Source organism: Haliotis cracherodii, unplaced genomic scaffold (assembly GCF_022045235.1).
Source record: "Haliotis cracherodii isolate W230 unplaced genomic scaffold, xgHalCrac1.p SCAF_29, whole genome shotgun sequence".
In the NCBI taxonomy this organism is placed as follows: Eukaryota; Metazoa; Mollusca; class Gastropoda; order Lepetellida; family Haliotidae; genus Haliotis; species Haliotis cracherodii.
Genome location: NW_027266285.1, coordinates 2,721,707 through 2,735,046, shown reverse-complemented (window position 1 = coordinate 2,735,046; position 13,340 = coordinate 2,721,707). Strand labels below are relative to the sequence as shown.

The window sequence follows — 13,340 nt, the reverse complement described above, 5'->3', positions numbered from 1 at the left end:
AACCCGGGTCTTCGGCGTGACAAGCCAATGCTTTAACCACTAGGCTACCCGACCGCCCCTAGTTAGAGATAACCTGTTTGACTACATATCTCTCTTGCTGGAGAGTGAAAGAAATGGATAAATGTACGGAATAGCACCATTCACAAGATAGACACAATTTTTATGGATAACAACTTCTTTAATACTGTAAGAAGTTGTTATCCATAAAAATTGTGTCTATCTTGTCATCCGTCAACTTCTAAGTAATGCCTATCAAACAAGTTAGCACCATTCAGCTGACTCTAAGAGTACCTCTGCAGCAAGTCCTATGTTGCAGCCCTGCACAACAAGTAACTAGGGTGCAGCCCTGCACAACAACCCAGCTTTGTTCAACAAACAATCATAGCACTACAAATGTGGTAACTCCTGCTACAGTATTTTTAGTGTAATAATAGTGGTAAAACAGTGTTGAAAAACAAAGACCACAAGCAGGACCCAAAACTGTATTATTGTATCTATGACTTAAAACTGGATTATCCATATACCAACACAACCTGAACATATCATGTATCATATATAGTCTTGTTGGAGAGATGTAACATGAAAATTAAAGAACTGATACTGCAAAAACAAAATCATATAAACACAACCACCAACATTCAACCATTCAACAACACTAAACTGAAATACTTATCATAAAACTCAAATTGCTGTCATCTTCTTAAGCAATATTTTTTAAGCCAGTCATAAAGACCTACAGGAGCCAACTCTATCCATATTGTAATTTTCTACAAGACTTGGTATTTCTCATGACAATTAGGAGTCTTCAACAACCATTATTAATAACAGTTATTTTCCTTTCAAGAAATAATCACTAAAGATTAATGCCTCCAGTCTCTCAGATTGTCCTTAATCCATTTTTCGGTGAATCTGAATTTTTTCCTTCTTGATCGGCCAAAAGTTGCCATGGAATCTAGTTCTTTGTATCAACATGGCTGACATGTTGAAACCGCCTGCCCGCTTGGCTATTGATTTTCCACAGCCCTTTGGGGTTTGTGCTTGCAAATAACATCGGCCTATAAACTCCCCGATCTATAACCAAAGGATGGCGTCTTGGTGAAATTAGCAATATCCTGAGTCCGCAGCCAGTATGGAATGGCATGGCAGGGCTCATACATCAGGGAAATGTGGACATATTTATTGTGCAATGGCATATTTAAATTTCACAAGTCCGAGACTAGGTTATTGGGCAAATTCATGATGAGATCTCTCATGTTTTCTATGTGGCTTAAAACAAGTTTCTTTTGACGTATAAAATGATGATAACAATGAAGGGACTTTTGTTCTGTTTCTTTATGAGCAGAATCACGGATTTGTCAGTGCCACGCTTGATTAAGCATCATGAGAATCCAATGAACAGGGTGTAACTATGACTGTGCTGTCTAGGTCATGGGGTAATAAAGTAAACACCTGGATCAGCTATTCTCATAAAAGGTCTGGTACCATTGTCATCAATTGTATTTTACATAGGTACAAGTACTGTAGTTAATACTGTAATGACATCAAGGTAACGTGGCTTGGGTATTCAACAGAATGTCATATCTAATTCCACAGTTAGCTGTCATAACATTTCATATTCTTTGTGATATTGGTCAGTTAGAAATTTAACAAATGTAAAAATATTTGAAGTTACATGCTAGAAATACAATATGATTGCCAGAACTATCAAAAAATACATATATTACCCTTTTGATTATAGAACATAAATATTATTTTTTGAGTTGAACATTTAAAACAACATCTTTACAAAAAAACAATTCTATCCAAATTTTGACCACATCCAAATGTACACCATCATATTTAGAAGAGTTAGCAACCCAGCTGATCCCTGATCCTTCAATGGCTGCCAGCTACACTGCTGCACAATCATAACAGTACATTGAAGCATGTCAATATCACCTCACCTAGCAATGCCAGGATTGTGTACAGTATACAACCATGAAATATACAAACAATCTATGTGATGACATCTGTACATACACAGACTGACACATCAAAACAAAGACAAAACCAGACTCTAAATCCGAACAGTATACACCAAAATCAACCTGAACTGCCACATCATCAAATTACAAAACATTATCAAATGACATATTTGATAAACTTACAATTATCCCCCGCTGATCTAGCCAAATGTCTGTTTCTTGAGGTATTGTGTCCAGGGTCATCTAAAGCAGCATCCATATTGTCCCCAACTGCCTGTATGGCCCTACTACCTACTATGCCTGAACCAGCCTGCGTCGTCCTATGTTCTTTGTGGGGAACAGCCATTGTGCTATTGATCAAAATAGCCTATTGTGATTCTCGCTCAACGCGCAGCACAGGTATATTGATTCACCCAATTTTCTATCAATGGCTGGAAAAAACGTCATAAGCATAGTTCTGACCCACTGGTGATAGATTCCAATTAATTGGGGGACACAGCAAGTGATGTTATCTTGCGCGCAAATTAAAATAGATTAATGCTAACGAAAATTCTTGAATTTATTGTTGAGGTTCGTGTATGAAGGCAATAAAAGAAAGATGAAAGTACAATGAAATTAGGCTGAATAACAGATTTGAGCTTTACCACTAATACACACTTCATCATGCAAATGACTTCTTTCAGAAGCTACTGAACATAATAATTCACCCAATGGCAATGTATAAGCAGGTGCGGATCTTGTAAATGCTGTCTCATGGTTGCTCTTAACTATTCATTTGTTGTCATCCATAGCAGATGTAAAACACTAAAAAAGAAAAATGGAAATGTTTCTGAACTTAAGAACTTAGGTAGCATGTAGTAGTACAAAAACTTATAATTTAATATAACATGAGAATACTATTAGTCATGAATGTTGTGTTGTGTATTTAGTTCTCAAGCATGCACTGTGGTAAATCTGGGGTAAAGACTGAAATTATTAAGCTTCTCACATCAGTGTAAGTATTCTTAAGTCTTGCAACTTATGTTGTAGGGATCTTTTGGGGTCAAATAGGGTATGTGTATAAAAAGCAGTGAAACAGAAAATTACCAGATTTGATGAGCTGATTATATTCCTAGAGATGATGGAGTATTTTGGAGAACCACTACGAGGACATGGATGTAACTATTATAAGTGAAGGCAAAGAAATGTCCTCCATCACACAACAATGTTACTGAACTAACTGAACATATTATTGTATAGCCTTGATGGAACAAATGACATGGTGCTAGGACATTACACAATCAGGACAGCCATCCATGGATGACACTGGTGATTGTGGTAATAGGGCAACTGTTCAATCTGACAGATCTGGGTTCGTGCAGACATTGTTCAAGAATCTGTATCATCATAAAAGTATCATGAATTCACATTCTCTTTGTTACAGTCTGTTTTCATCACTACAGAATTTCTGCTGCCTAATAAATATTTCACAGCCAAAAGAACTGTCATCTCATTTGACATTCAACCGATTCCTTTAGTGATAGCAAATGACCAAATTACAATACAGTTCACCAAAATGATGGACAAATCCCATATTAACATGCTAACCCTGGTCCCTGTAATAATGTCAAAATCTAATCCAAGCTTTTAGCTTGATTAGAAAATGGCTTGTTGCAGCATGCAACATATCTGATTTCATGATGAACACAGTCTGTCAGATCACCACTGGAACTCGGAAGTGAACACACCTCATGGTCTTAATGTTGAAATACTGGAAGCATTTGTCTGTGATTAGGAAGTTAGACTTGTTTCCTGATCAGAGACATATTATCTTTTCATCCAGAGTAATAGACAAGAAACTGCCTAGGGCACTACAGAAGCAGGTTTTCAACATTTTGCTAAATCCCATGAAAGAACCCTGATTGATATGAGGATCCCTCTCCAGACGAGGCATGTGAGAACAGGAAATAAGACAATAGGACATTTCCAAAACATGTAAGCTCCCTGATGTTTCCAGCTGAAAATTCTTTTATTGAAACAAAAAATTTCAAAGAATTTGATTTTCTATTAGGAAAAGTAACATTATGACTTGAACAACATTTGGATTGTTAAAAGTACATTTTTCAAGATGGTTTCAATGGGGGTTTAGTTGCTTGAATCCACATTAAACCATGACACTCTACTTCGACCAACAGCTGTACAAAAGCATGTCAGCTTAGTGTGGAACTCTCAAAATGACACATTTTCATGGACTTTAACCACATCGGAAATACCTATGTACACAAGAATGATTAAAAATAAATATTTTCAAAGATTCCACAATTCAGTATTTATAGAGAACCATCAAATAATTATCAAAATATTGATACAAAATCCTTAGAAAAAATAAGAAACTTAATTTATCCAAATATCAATTTTCACAAATGGCTCACATAATTCAAATTATTTGAAACATTACATTTTTCTTAATCAACCATAGAAACTATATGCAAGGAAAAAGACGCCATGAGTCGTGGCCACTTGTGGAATGGCCATAAATGATTGAAGCATGTTTACCTCCGCTGGTGATGATTCACCCTACTGGTTACATCATTGAGCTCCCCAGTCAATCTGGGTTAATGGAACAGTAGGCTTTCCTCCCCATCTCCCCATACCAACATGCATCCTGCTGATTCATACATAGCAGTGGGTGAAATAAAAAGAAAAATCACACAAGTATTTCATGTATTTAGCTCACCTAGACAGGAAATTGTTTATTTGATTAGATGAATGGATTTAATTACAGTCCCTGCTATGAAAATCATAGGAAAATTTCGCACATTTATTTTTCAAGAACTGAAAGACATAATGTAGTGTTTACACTCGTACATCGCAAAGACACTAAGAAGCATGAATTATTACAAAATAATCAGCAGGTATAATCAAAATATCAACAAAATGTGCCTCGTCAAAATTTTACTGTATTTGTTCATAGTTACATATTTATTAATCCAGGTACCTACATTGTGCAAAAAAACTAAAACTAAAAGATAATTATGATTAATAATTAGATTACTGATCCTACACACTGACGTATTACCGAGTGATTATCTACTACAATCACTAAACCGAAAAAAAGTTGGATATCATCTACATATTCAACATGATCAATGTTCATGGTAATCACAACACCAAAACATCAACTTACACGAACAGGTGTTTGGGGGAAATCATTAACCTTTTTTCATTAAAAACAACCACATCCAATATCCCACCTTAACCTACATCATTGCTTGTAACACAATGTACATTACCACTCATGCAGGAAATGAACTTCTCATCCTTCTTCTCTGCACCAGTGGAAATGTCCGGTACATATGTCATCCATTTTCTGTTTACAAACACAAATGAATCATCAATGTTGACGTCCACCACACATCGATTCTAGACCAGATCAAACACCAGCAAATGATCAACTGACGCATTCAGCGGGCACACTTCCCAAACATAGTCTTCATCAATACAAGAACATCTATTCTTAATGTTCAAATCACTGATCATCAGTAACTGTATGTAAGAGAATGTTTCTGCAATTGACAAGATGATGAAATATACGTGAATCACCTGATCAGTAATGACACTGCTACATTCGTCAGCAATATTTGTCAACTTTTCCGACCTCGAACCAACGGTACGAGTCTATTGATTTTCCCCTTACCGACCATCACAGACCCCAGTAGTGGAATCTACATTGCTGCATGAGCATCAATAATTGCGAAATAGTTGTCAGTCTCAACCTGTGAGTAATCTGCAACATGTTGTTATCACCTCTGAATGTGTTCATTTCAAAGAGAAACAATCACAAGACGTATGACAATAAAATAAACATACTGACAGGGTCTCCATGTCAGTGTTACTGGTCAGACATATTCACAGCTGACTATACCAACAAACAGTCATTAGGTGCTGGGTCGGTGGCTGACATTGCCGGGCAGCTTGGACATGAAAATCAAAGCTGTCTTTACTGTCATCTATTACAAATAATCAATATCATCAGTAGGTTTGTTTGCTGGAGCATTCCAACTTGGCTGGACAATAACACAATTTGGTGGCATGTAAACACCCCCTCGCCCACACTGACTATACTGTTGGCAATGGTGGCATGTAAACATCCCCTCGCCCACACTGACTATACTGTTGGCAATGGTGGCATGTAAACACCCCCTTGCCCACACTGACTATACTGTTGGCAATGGTGGCATGTAAACACCCCCTCGCCCACACTGACTATACTGTTGGCAATGGTAGCATGTAAACACCCCCTCGCCCACACTGACTATACTGTTGGCAATGGTGGCATGTAAACACCCCCTCGCCCACACTGGCTATACTGTTGGCAATGGTGGCATGTAAACACCCCCTCGCCCACACTGACTATACTGTTGGCAATGGTGGCATGTAAACACCCCCTCGCCCACACTGACTATACTGTTGGCAATGGTGGCATGTAAACACCCCCTCACCCACACTGACTATACTGTTGGCAATGGTGGCATGTAAACACCCCCTCGCCCACACTGGCTATACTGTTGGCAATGGTGGCATGTAAACACCCCCTCGCCCACACTGGCTATACTGTTGGCAATGGTGGCATGTAAACACCCCCTCACCCACACTGACTATACTGTTGGCAATGGTGGCATGTAAACACCCCCTCGCCCACACTGACTATACTGTTGGCAATGGTGGCATGTAAACACCCCCTCGCCCACACTGACTATACTGTTGGCAATGGTGGCATGTAAACACCCCCTCGCCCACACTGACTATACTGTTGGCAATGGTGGCATGTAAACACCCCCTCGCCCACACTGGCTATACTGTTGGCAATGGTGGCATGTAAACACCCCCTCACCCACACTGACTATACTGTTGGCAATGGTGGCATGTAAACACCCCCTCGCCCACACTGACTATACTGTTGGCAATGGTGGCATGTAAACACCCCCTCGCCCACACTGACTATACTGTTGGCAATGGTGGCATGTAAACACCCCCTCGCCCACACTGACTATACTGTTGGCAATGGTGGCATGTAAACACCCCCTCGCCCACACTGACTATACTGTTGGCAATGGTGGCATGTAAACACCCCCTCGCCCACACTGGCTATACTGTTGGCAATGGTGGCATGTAAACACCCCCTCGCCCACACTGACTATACTGTTGGCAATGGTGGCATGTAAACACCCCCTCGCCCACACTGACTATACTGTTGGCAATGGTGGCATGTAAACACCCCCTCGCCCACACTGGCTATACTGTTGGCAATGGTGGCATGTAAACACCCCTTGCCCACACTGGCTATACTGTTGGCAATGGTGGCATGTCAACATCCCCTCGCCCACACTGACTATACTGTTGGCAATGGTGGCATGTAAACACCCCCTCGCCCACACTGACTATACTGTTGGCAATGGTGGCATGTAAACACCCCCTCGCCCACACTGACTATACTGTTGGCAATGGTGGCATGTAAACACCCCCTCGCCCACACTGACTATACTGTTGGCAATGGTGGCATGTAAACACCCCCTTGCCCACACTGGCTATACTGTTGGCAATGGTGGCATGTAAACACCCCCTCGCCCACACTGGCTATACAGTTGGCAATGGTGGCATGTAAACACCCCCTCGCCCACACTGGCTGTACAGTTGGCAATGGTGGCATGTAAACACCCCCTCGCCCACACTGACTATACTGTTGGCAATGGTGGCATGTAAACATCCCCTCGCCCACACTGGCTATACTGTTGGCAATGGTGGCATGTAAACACCCCCTCGCCCACACTGACTATACTGTTGGCAATGGTCGCATGTAAACACCCCCTCGCCCACACTGGCTGTACAGTTGGCAATGGTGGCATGTAAACACCTCCTCGCTCACACTGACTATACTGCTGTGTGGAACTGATCTGATGAACTGATATTGACAGGTCAATACACTCTATCAACAATTTACAAGCATCATATCAACTGGTATTAATTTGTCCATGTAAAATTGACATCCCTTTGGAAGGATCTTACTGAGGCAACACTTTTACTATTCTTTTTGTTCACAGATTGAAATACCTCAAAAGTCAACAAAGAACACCAATGCTGCAGTGTCACCAATTAGGAAGCCAATATTGGTGCACTCACATCTACCCTCCACACCTCCACACCCACATGTACAAAATACAAGTTGCAAATGTGTTACAAACTAACGACCTGGTCATCAAGAGCCATCCCACTCTTCTCTATTCAGTAACACATTTCATATGTTTGTGGTATCAGTTGTAGCATAATGATTAATCATCAACAACAAGACCTCTGACCCATCTTTCCAGAATCATTTACTCACCAGCATAAAGCCCCCATCACTGCATACTCAAGCATCCTCAAATACCTCTTCATTGTCTAGGCATGTTACTGATATGAACTGATACACATGACAGTAGTCGATATGAATGACACACTGAAGTAAGTTATCTGTAAGCTAGGCATGTATTCCCTTGCCAGACGAGGGTCACGTACAGTGTTATACCACTACATGTCACCTACAGAGTTATAACACTACACACATCAACAACAGTGTTATACCACCACACATGTCACTTAAAGGGGCACTGATCTAACGCATTTCCAAGGACTGGTTGTTGCCTTTGTTATTGTTTTTTCCCCGTGAGTACCCGGATGATACGCAACGCAACTGAGCGTGACCAGAGACTGGGCTACCGTCTGCAAGGAGAGCTAAATAAACTTGGAGGCTGGAGGCAATATTTGTTTTACGAATTTTTGCATAAACACTGATTGGTTAACTGTGATCTATAAAGATTTCGACAAAGGGTGCATGTTAATTAATTTCTTCAGCCTAAACAAACAGACAAAAAGAACGGCAGAGCTCATCGGATGTCCTCATTTGGAAATACCCCAGATGGTTATAGTTTAATACTAAAAAAGTATCTATGCAGTGAAAGCATTTTCGGATTTCGGATTGCGTCGATAATACGATTACCAATTCCTTGTTGTCATCAACGTTTTCTCGTATAACCCTACACTTTTGTATTTGTCGTCATTCACTTGATGCTCAGTTAATGAATTTATTACAGGTACAATTAATGGTAGCACCACTTAGATTACCTGACAAAGGTTCCCATTTGGCATTTATTGTGTCTGGGGTAATTATTCAATCTAAATCCAGGTTTGAAGTGAGGTGAAATGTGTGTTATGTAATATGCACGTGGCAGACCAGCAATTGGTGAATGATCAGTTGATTTACTTTTTTTTTGTAAATCAACAGATCGTTCCTAGTCATCAAAGGATTAACAGAAAATACGTTGATTGATTAATCACTGTTATCTTGCACAGTGGATATGTCAAAAGTGAGTGTTTACATGTCTAGGTTTACTAAAACAAAGGGAATACACTCATATCATGGCGTGCATTGCCGATGTAAAAAAAACATACTCTGTTCAAAGGATTAACTGATAATACGTTGATTGATTGCTCATTGTTATCTATCACTCAATGGATTTTTAGGAACCGTTGACGTTATGAAAATAGTTGTCACGTGGGCTTTCTCAGCCGACCCTTGAGAATTGACACCTATGTGAAACACCTGTAACAATTCAAGTGATCAGTTGAGAAACGAACACGGGTTATAATATCCCGAAACGATATATATCTTTTAAAATATTTGATTGTTACAGAGACACGTGACATCAAATAAGTTTCTTTGTACAGCTGCAGACGAGTGGGATATTGTTCCTTTGTGTGGATATTCACGGATACATTCCTCGAACAAGGAAGCTCCTAAAATTTATACACATAAATTTGGTAGGCTGCAATTATGGTATTTGCATTTTGTTTTCCTTCATTTAAACCGATTCGGTCTTGTTTCTCTACGTCTTGGTTGGGAAATTCTTCAATGCGCGATAAACGTTGTTTTCACAGATCTTGTCCTTTGTAAGCGTGTATATATTACCGTCAATTTGTAAAATGTGATTCTCTCAGGCAATTTATAAAATGTGTAAATATTTCAGTCATTTTGACTAAAAAATCTGTCCAGATTGATTAAGATGATCAAAAGGGCCTACAAACATCACAACAGATTATTATGTAGGATTAGAAGCCAAACAACATAGACATGTACTTTTCAGCGTAACGTTTTCAGTCTCTTGGTGATGACATTAAACATCAAAATGTTTGGAATTCGTGATCATAATAATACGGATGGAAATGTTTTTCAGTCGCTTTGTAAAATAACTCAATATTTAGACTTTAAATTAATTTGAAAATGTTACACATTTTGACAGTAAAAAAATATACACACTATAAAAAAAGCAATGCTCAGGTGAAATATTTACTTTGTGTTGCAAGTCAAAATAGTGTTAACGAAAATCGCAAAATTACCAAGCAAGTGACTTATTAAAACTTCGTCACCATTACCGATGCTACCCACAAAGATATATACCTACATTTCCTTATTATCTCGAAAACTGTATTTCATTTTGTTGATCAATGCGACCATACGCCCTTATTACTACCCATAAAAGTGACTGATGCGCTTACGAATTGCGCAGCAGAGGTCGCGAATTAGTCTAGATTTCTGCTATACATCCGGGTACTCACTGGGAAAAAACAATAACAAAGGCAACAACCAGTCCCGGGGAATTGCGTGAGATCAGTGCCCCTTTAAGGTGTTATACCACTACACTCATCACCTACAGTGTTATACCACTACACACATCAACAACAGTGTTATACCACTACACTCATCACCTACAGTGTTATACCACTACACACATCACCTACAGTGTTATACCACTACACTCATCACCTACAGTGTTATACCACTACACATGTCACTTACAGTGTTATACCACTACACTCATCACCTACAGTGTTATACCACTACACACATCAACAACAGTGTTATACCACTACACTCATCACCTACAGTGTTATACCACTACACACATCACCTACAGTGTTATACCACTACACTCATCACCTACAGTGTTATACCACTACACATGTCACTTACAGTGTTATACCACTACACTCATCACCTACAGTGTTATACCACTACACACATCAACAACAGTGTTATACCACTACACACATCACCTACAGTGTTATACCACTACACTCATCACCTACAGTGTTATACCACTACACATGTCACTTACAGTGTTATACCACTACACTCATCACCTGCAGTGTATTACCACTACACATGTCACCTACAGTGTTATACCACTACACTCATCACCTACAGTGTTATACCACTATACATGTCACTTACAGTGTTATACCACTACACACATCACTTACAGTGTTATACCACTACACATGTCACCTACCGTGTTTTACCACTACACATGTCACTTACAGTGTTATACCACTACACACATCACCTGCAGTGTAATACCACTACACATGTCACTTACAGTGTTATACCAGTACACACATCACCTGCAGTGTAATACCACTACACATGTCACCTACCGTGTTTTACCACTACACATGTCACTTACAGTGTTATACCAGTACACACATCACCTGCAGTGTAATACCACTACACATGTCACTTACAGTGTTATACCAGTACACACATCACCTGCAGTGTAATACCACTACACATGTCACCTACCGTGTTTTACCACTACACATGTCACCTACCGTGTTTTACCACTACTCTCATCACTTACAGTGTTTCACCAATGTATACTTGATAGATATCCCCTATCCCCTAATACCGGTCTGACCGATACTTAGATGTGGTTTCACCAATGTTTATCTTGATCCACCAGTGATATGCATGATCATCGTCAATCAATGATATGCATGATCATCGTCAACTACTGATAAACATGATCCACCAATGATATGCATGATCATCGTCAACTACTGATAAACATGATCCACCAATGATATGCATGATCATCGTCAACTACTGATAAACATGATCCACCAATGATATGCACGATCATCGTCAACTACTGATAAACATGATCCACCAATGATATGCATGATCATCGTCAACTACTGATAAACATGATCCACCAATGATATGCATGATCATCGTCAACTACTGATAAACATGATCCACCAATGATATGCATGATCATCGTCAACTACTGATAAACATGATCCACCAATGATATGCATGATCATCGTCAACTACTGATAAACATGATCCACCAATGATATGCACGATCATCGTCAACTACTGATAAACATGATCCACCAATGATATGCATGATCATCGTCAACTACTGATAAACATGATCCACCAATGATATGCATGATCATCGTCAACTACTGATTAACATGATCCACCAATGATATGCATGATCATCGTCAACTACTGATAAACATGATCCACCAATGATATGCATGATCATCATCAACTACTGATAAATATGATCCACCAATGATATGCATGATCATCGTCAACTACTGATTAACATGATCCACCAAAGATATGCATGATCATCGTCAACTACTGATTAACATGATCCACCAATGATATGCATGATCAACGTCAACTACTGATAAATATGATCCACCAATAATATGCATGATCATCGTCAACTACTGATAAACATGATCCACCAATGATATGCATGATCATCGTCAACTACTGATAAACATGATCCACCAATAATATGCATGATCATCAACTACTGATAAACATGATCCACCAATGATATGCATGATCATCGTCAACTACTGATAAACATGATCCACCAATGATATGCATGATCATCGTCAACTACTGATTAACATGATCCACCAATGATATGCATGATCATCGTCAACTACTGATAAACATGATCCACCAATGATATGCATGATCATCGTCAACTACTGATAAACATGATCCACCAATGATATGCATGATCATCGTCAACTACTGATAAACATGATCCACCAATGATAGGCATGATCATCGTCAACTTCTGATTAACATGATCCACCAATGATATGCATGATCATCGTCAACTACTGATAAACATGATCCACCAATGATATGCATGATCATCGTCAACTACTGATAAACATGATCCACCAATGACATACATAGCATCACTTATATAACTCTCATGTTTACCAACAATGATGAGTCAGGTTTGTTCCAGTATTCATACTGATCAATCAGCAAGGTCAACATTAAGTCACTGGCTCCAGTAATGTGCACAGGTGCCTCATGAAAATGACTTTATCTGTAAAAGCCATGTTTCTCCTCTTGAGGATGATAATGATCTGATTTTGGTGCCTATATTCTGCAGTGGCCTATGTAGTACACCCAGTCAATATAACACCCTGAGAACAAGGAGTGGGGAAAAAAACGCATGTTGATTCTGAAGT

The 13,340-nt window shown here is 39.3% G+C and overlaps 1 protein-coding gene across 7 annotated transcripts in view; it reads right to left on the bottom strand.

Moving 5' to 3' along the window:
* Window positions 1-13,340, bottom strand: part of LOC139473490 (mitogen-activated protein kinase kinase kinase 13-B-like) — an 83,611-nt gene that overhangs the window by 26,887 nt on the left and 43,384 nt on the right. Inside the window, exon 1 of one of the 7 annotated variants that reach the window (XM_071256108.1) lies at window positions 5,237-5,296. The exons of 5 other annotated variants lie outside the window; for them this stretch is intronic. The gene's annotated coding sequence lies outside the window, so the exon portion shown is untranslated. Of the gene's footprint in view, window positions 1-2,147; window positions 2,290-5,236; window positions 5,297-13,340 lie in introns of those variants that run through there. One more of the 7 variants, XM_071256105.1, reaches the window with a different exon arrangement.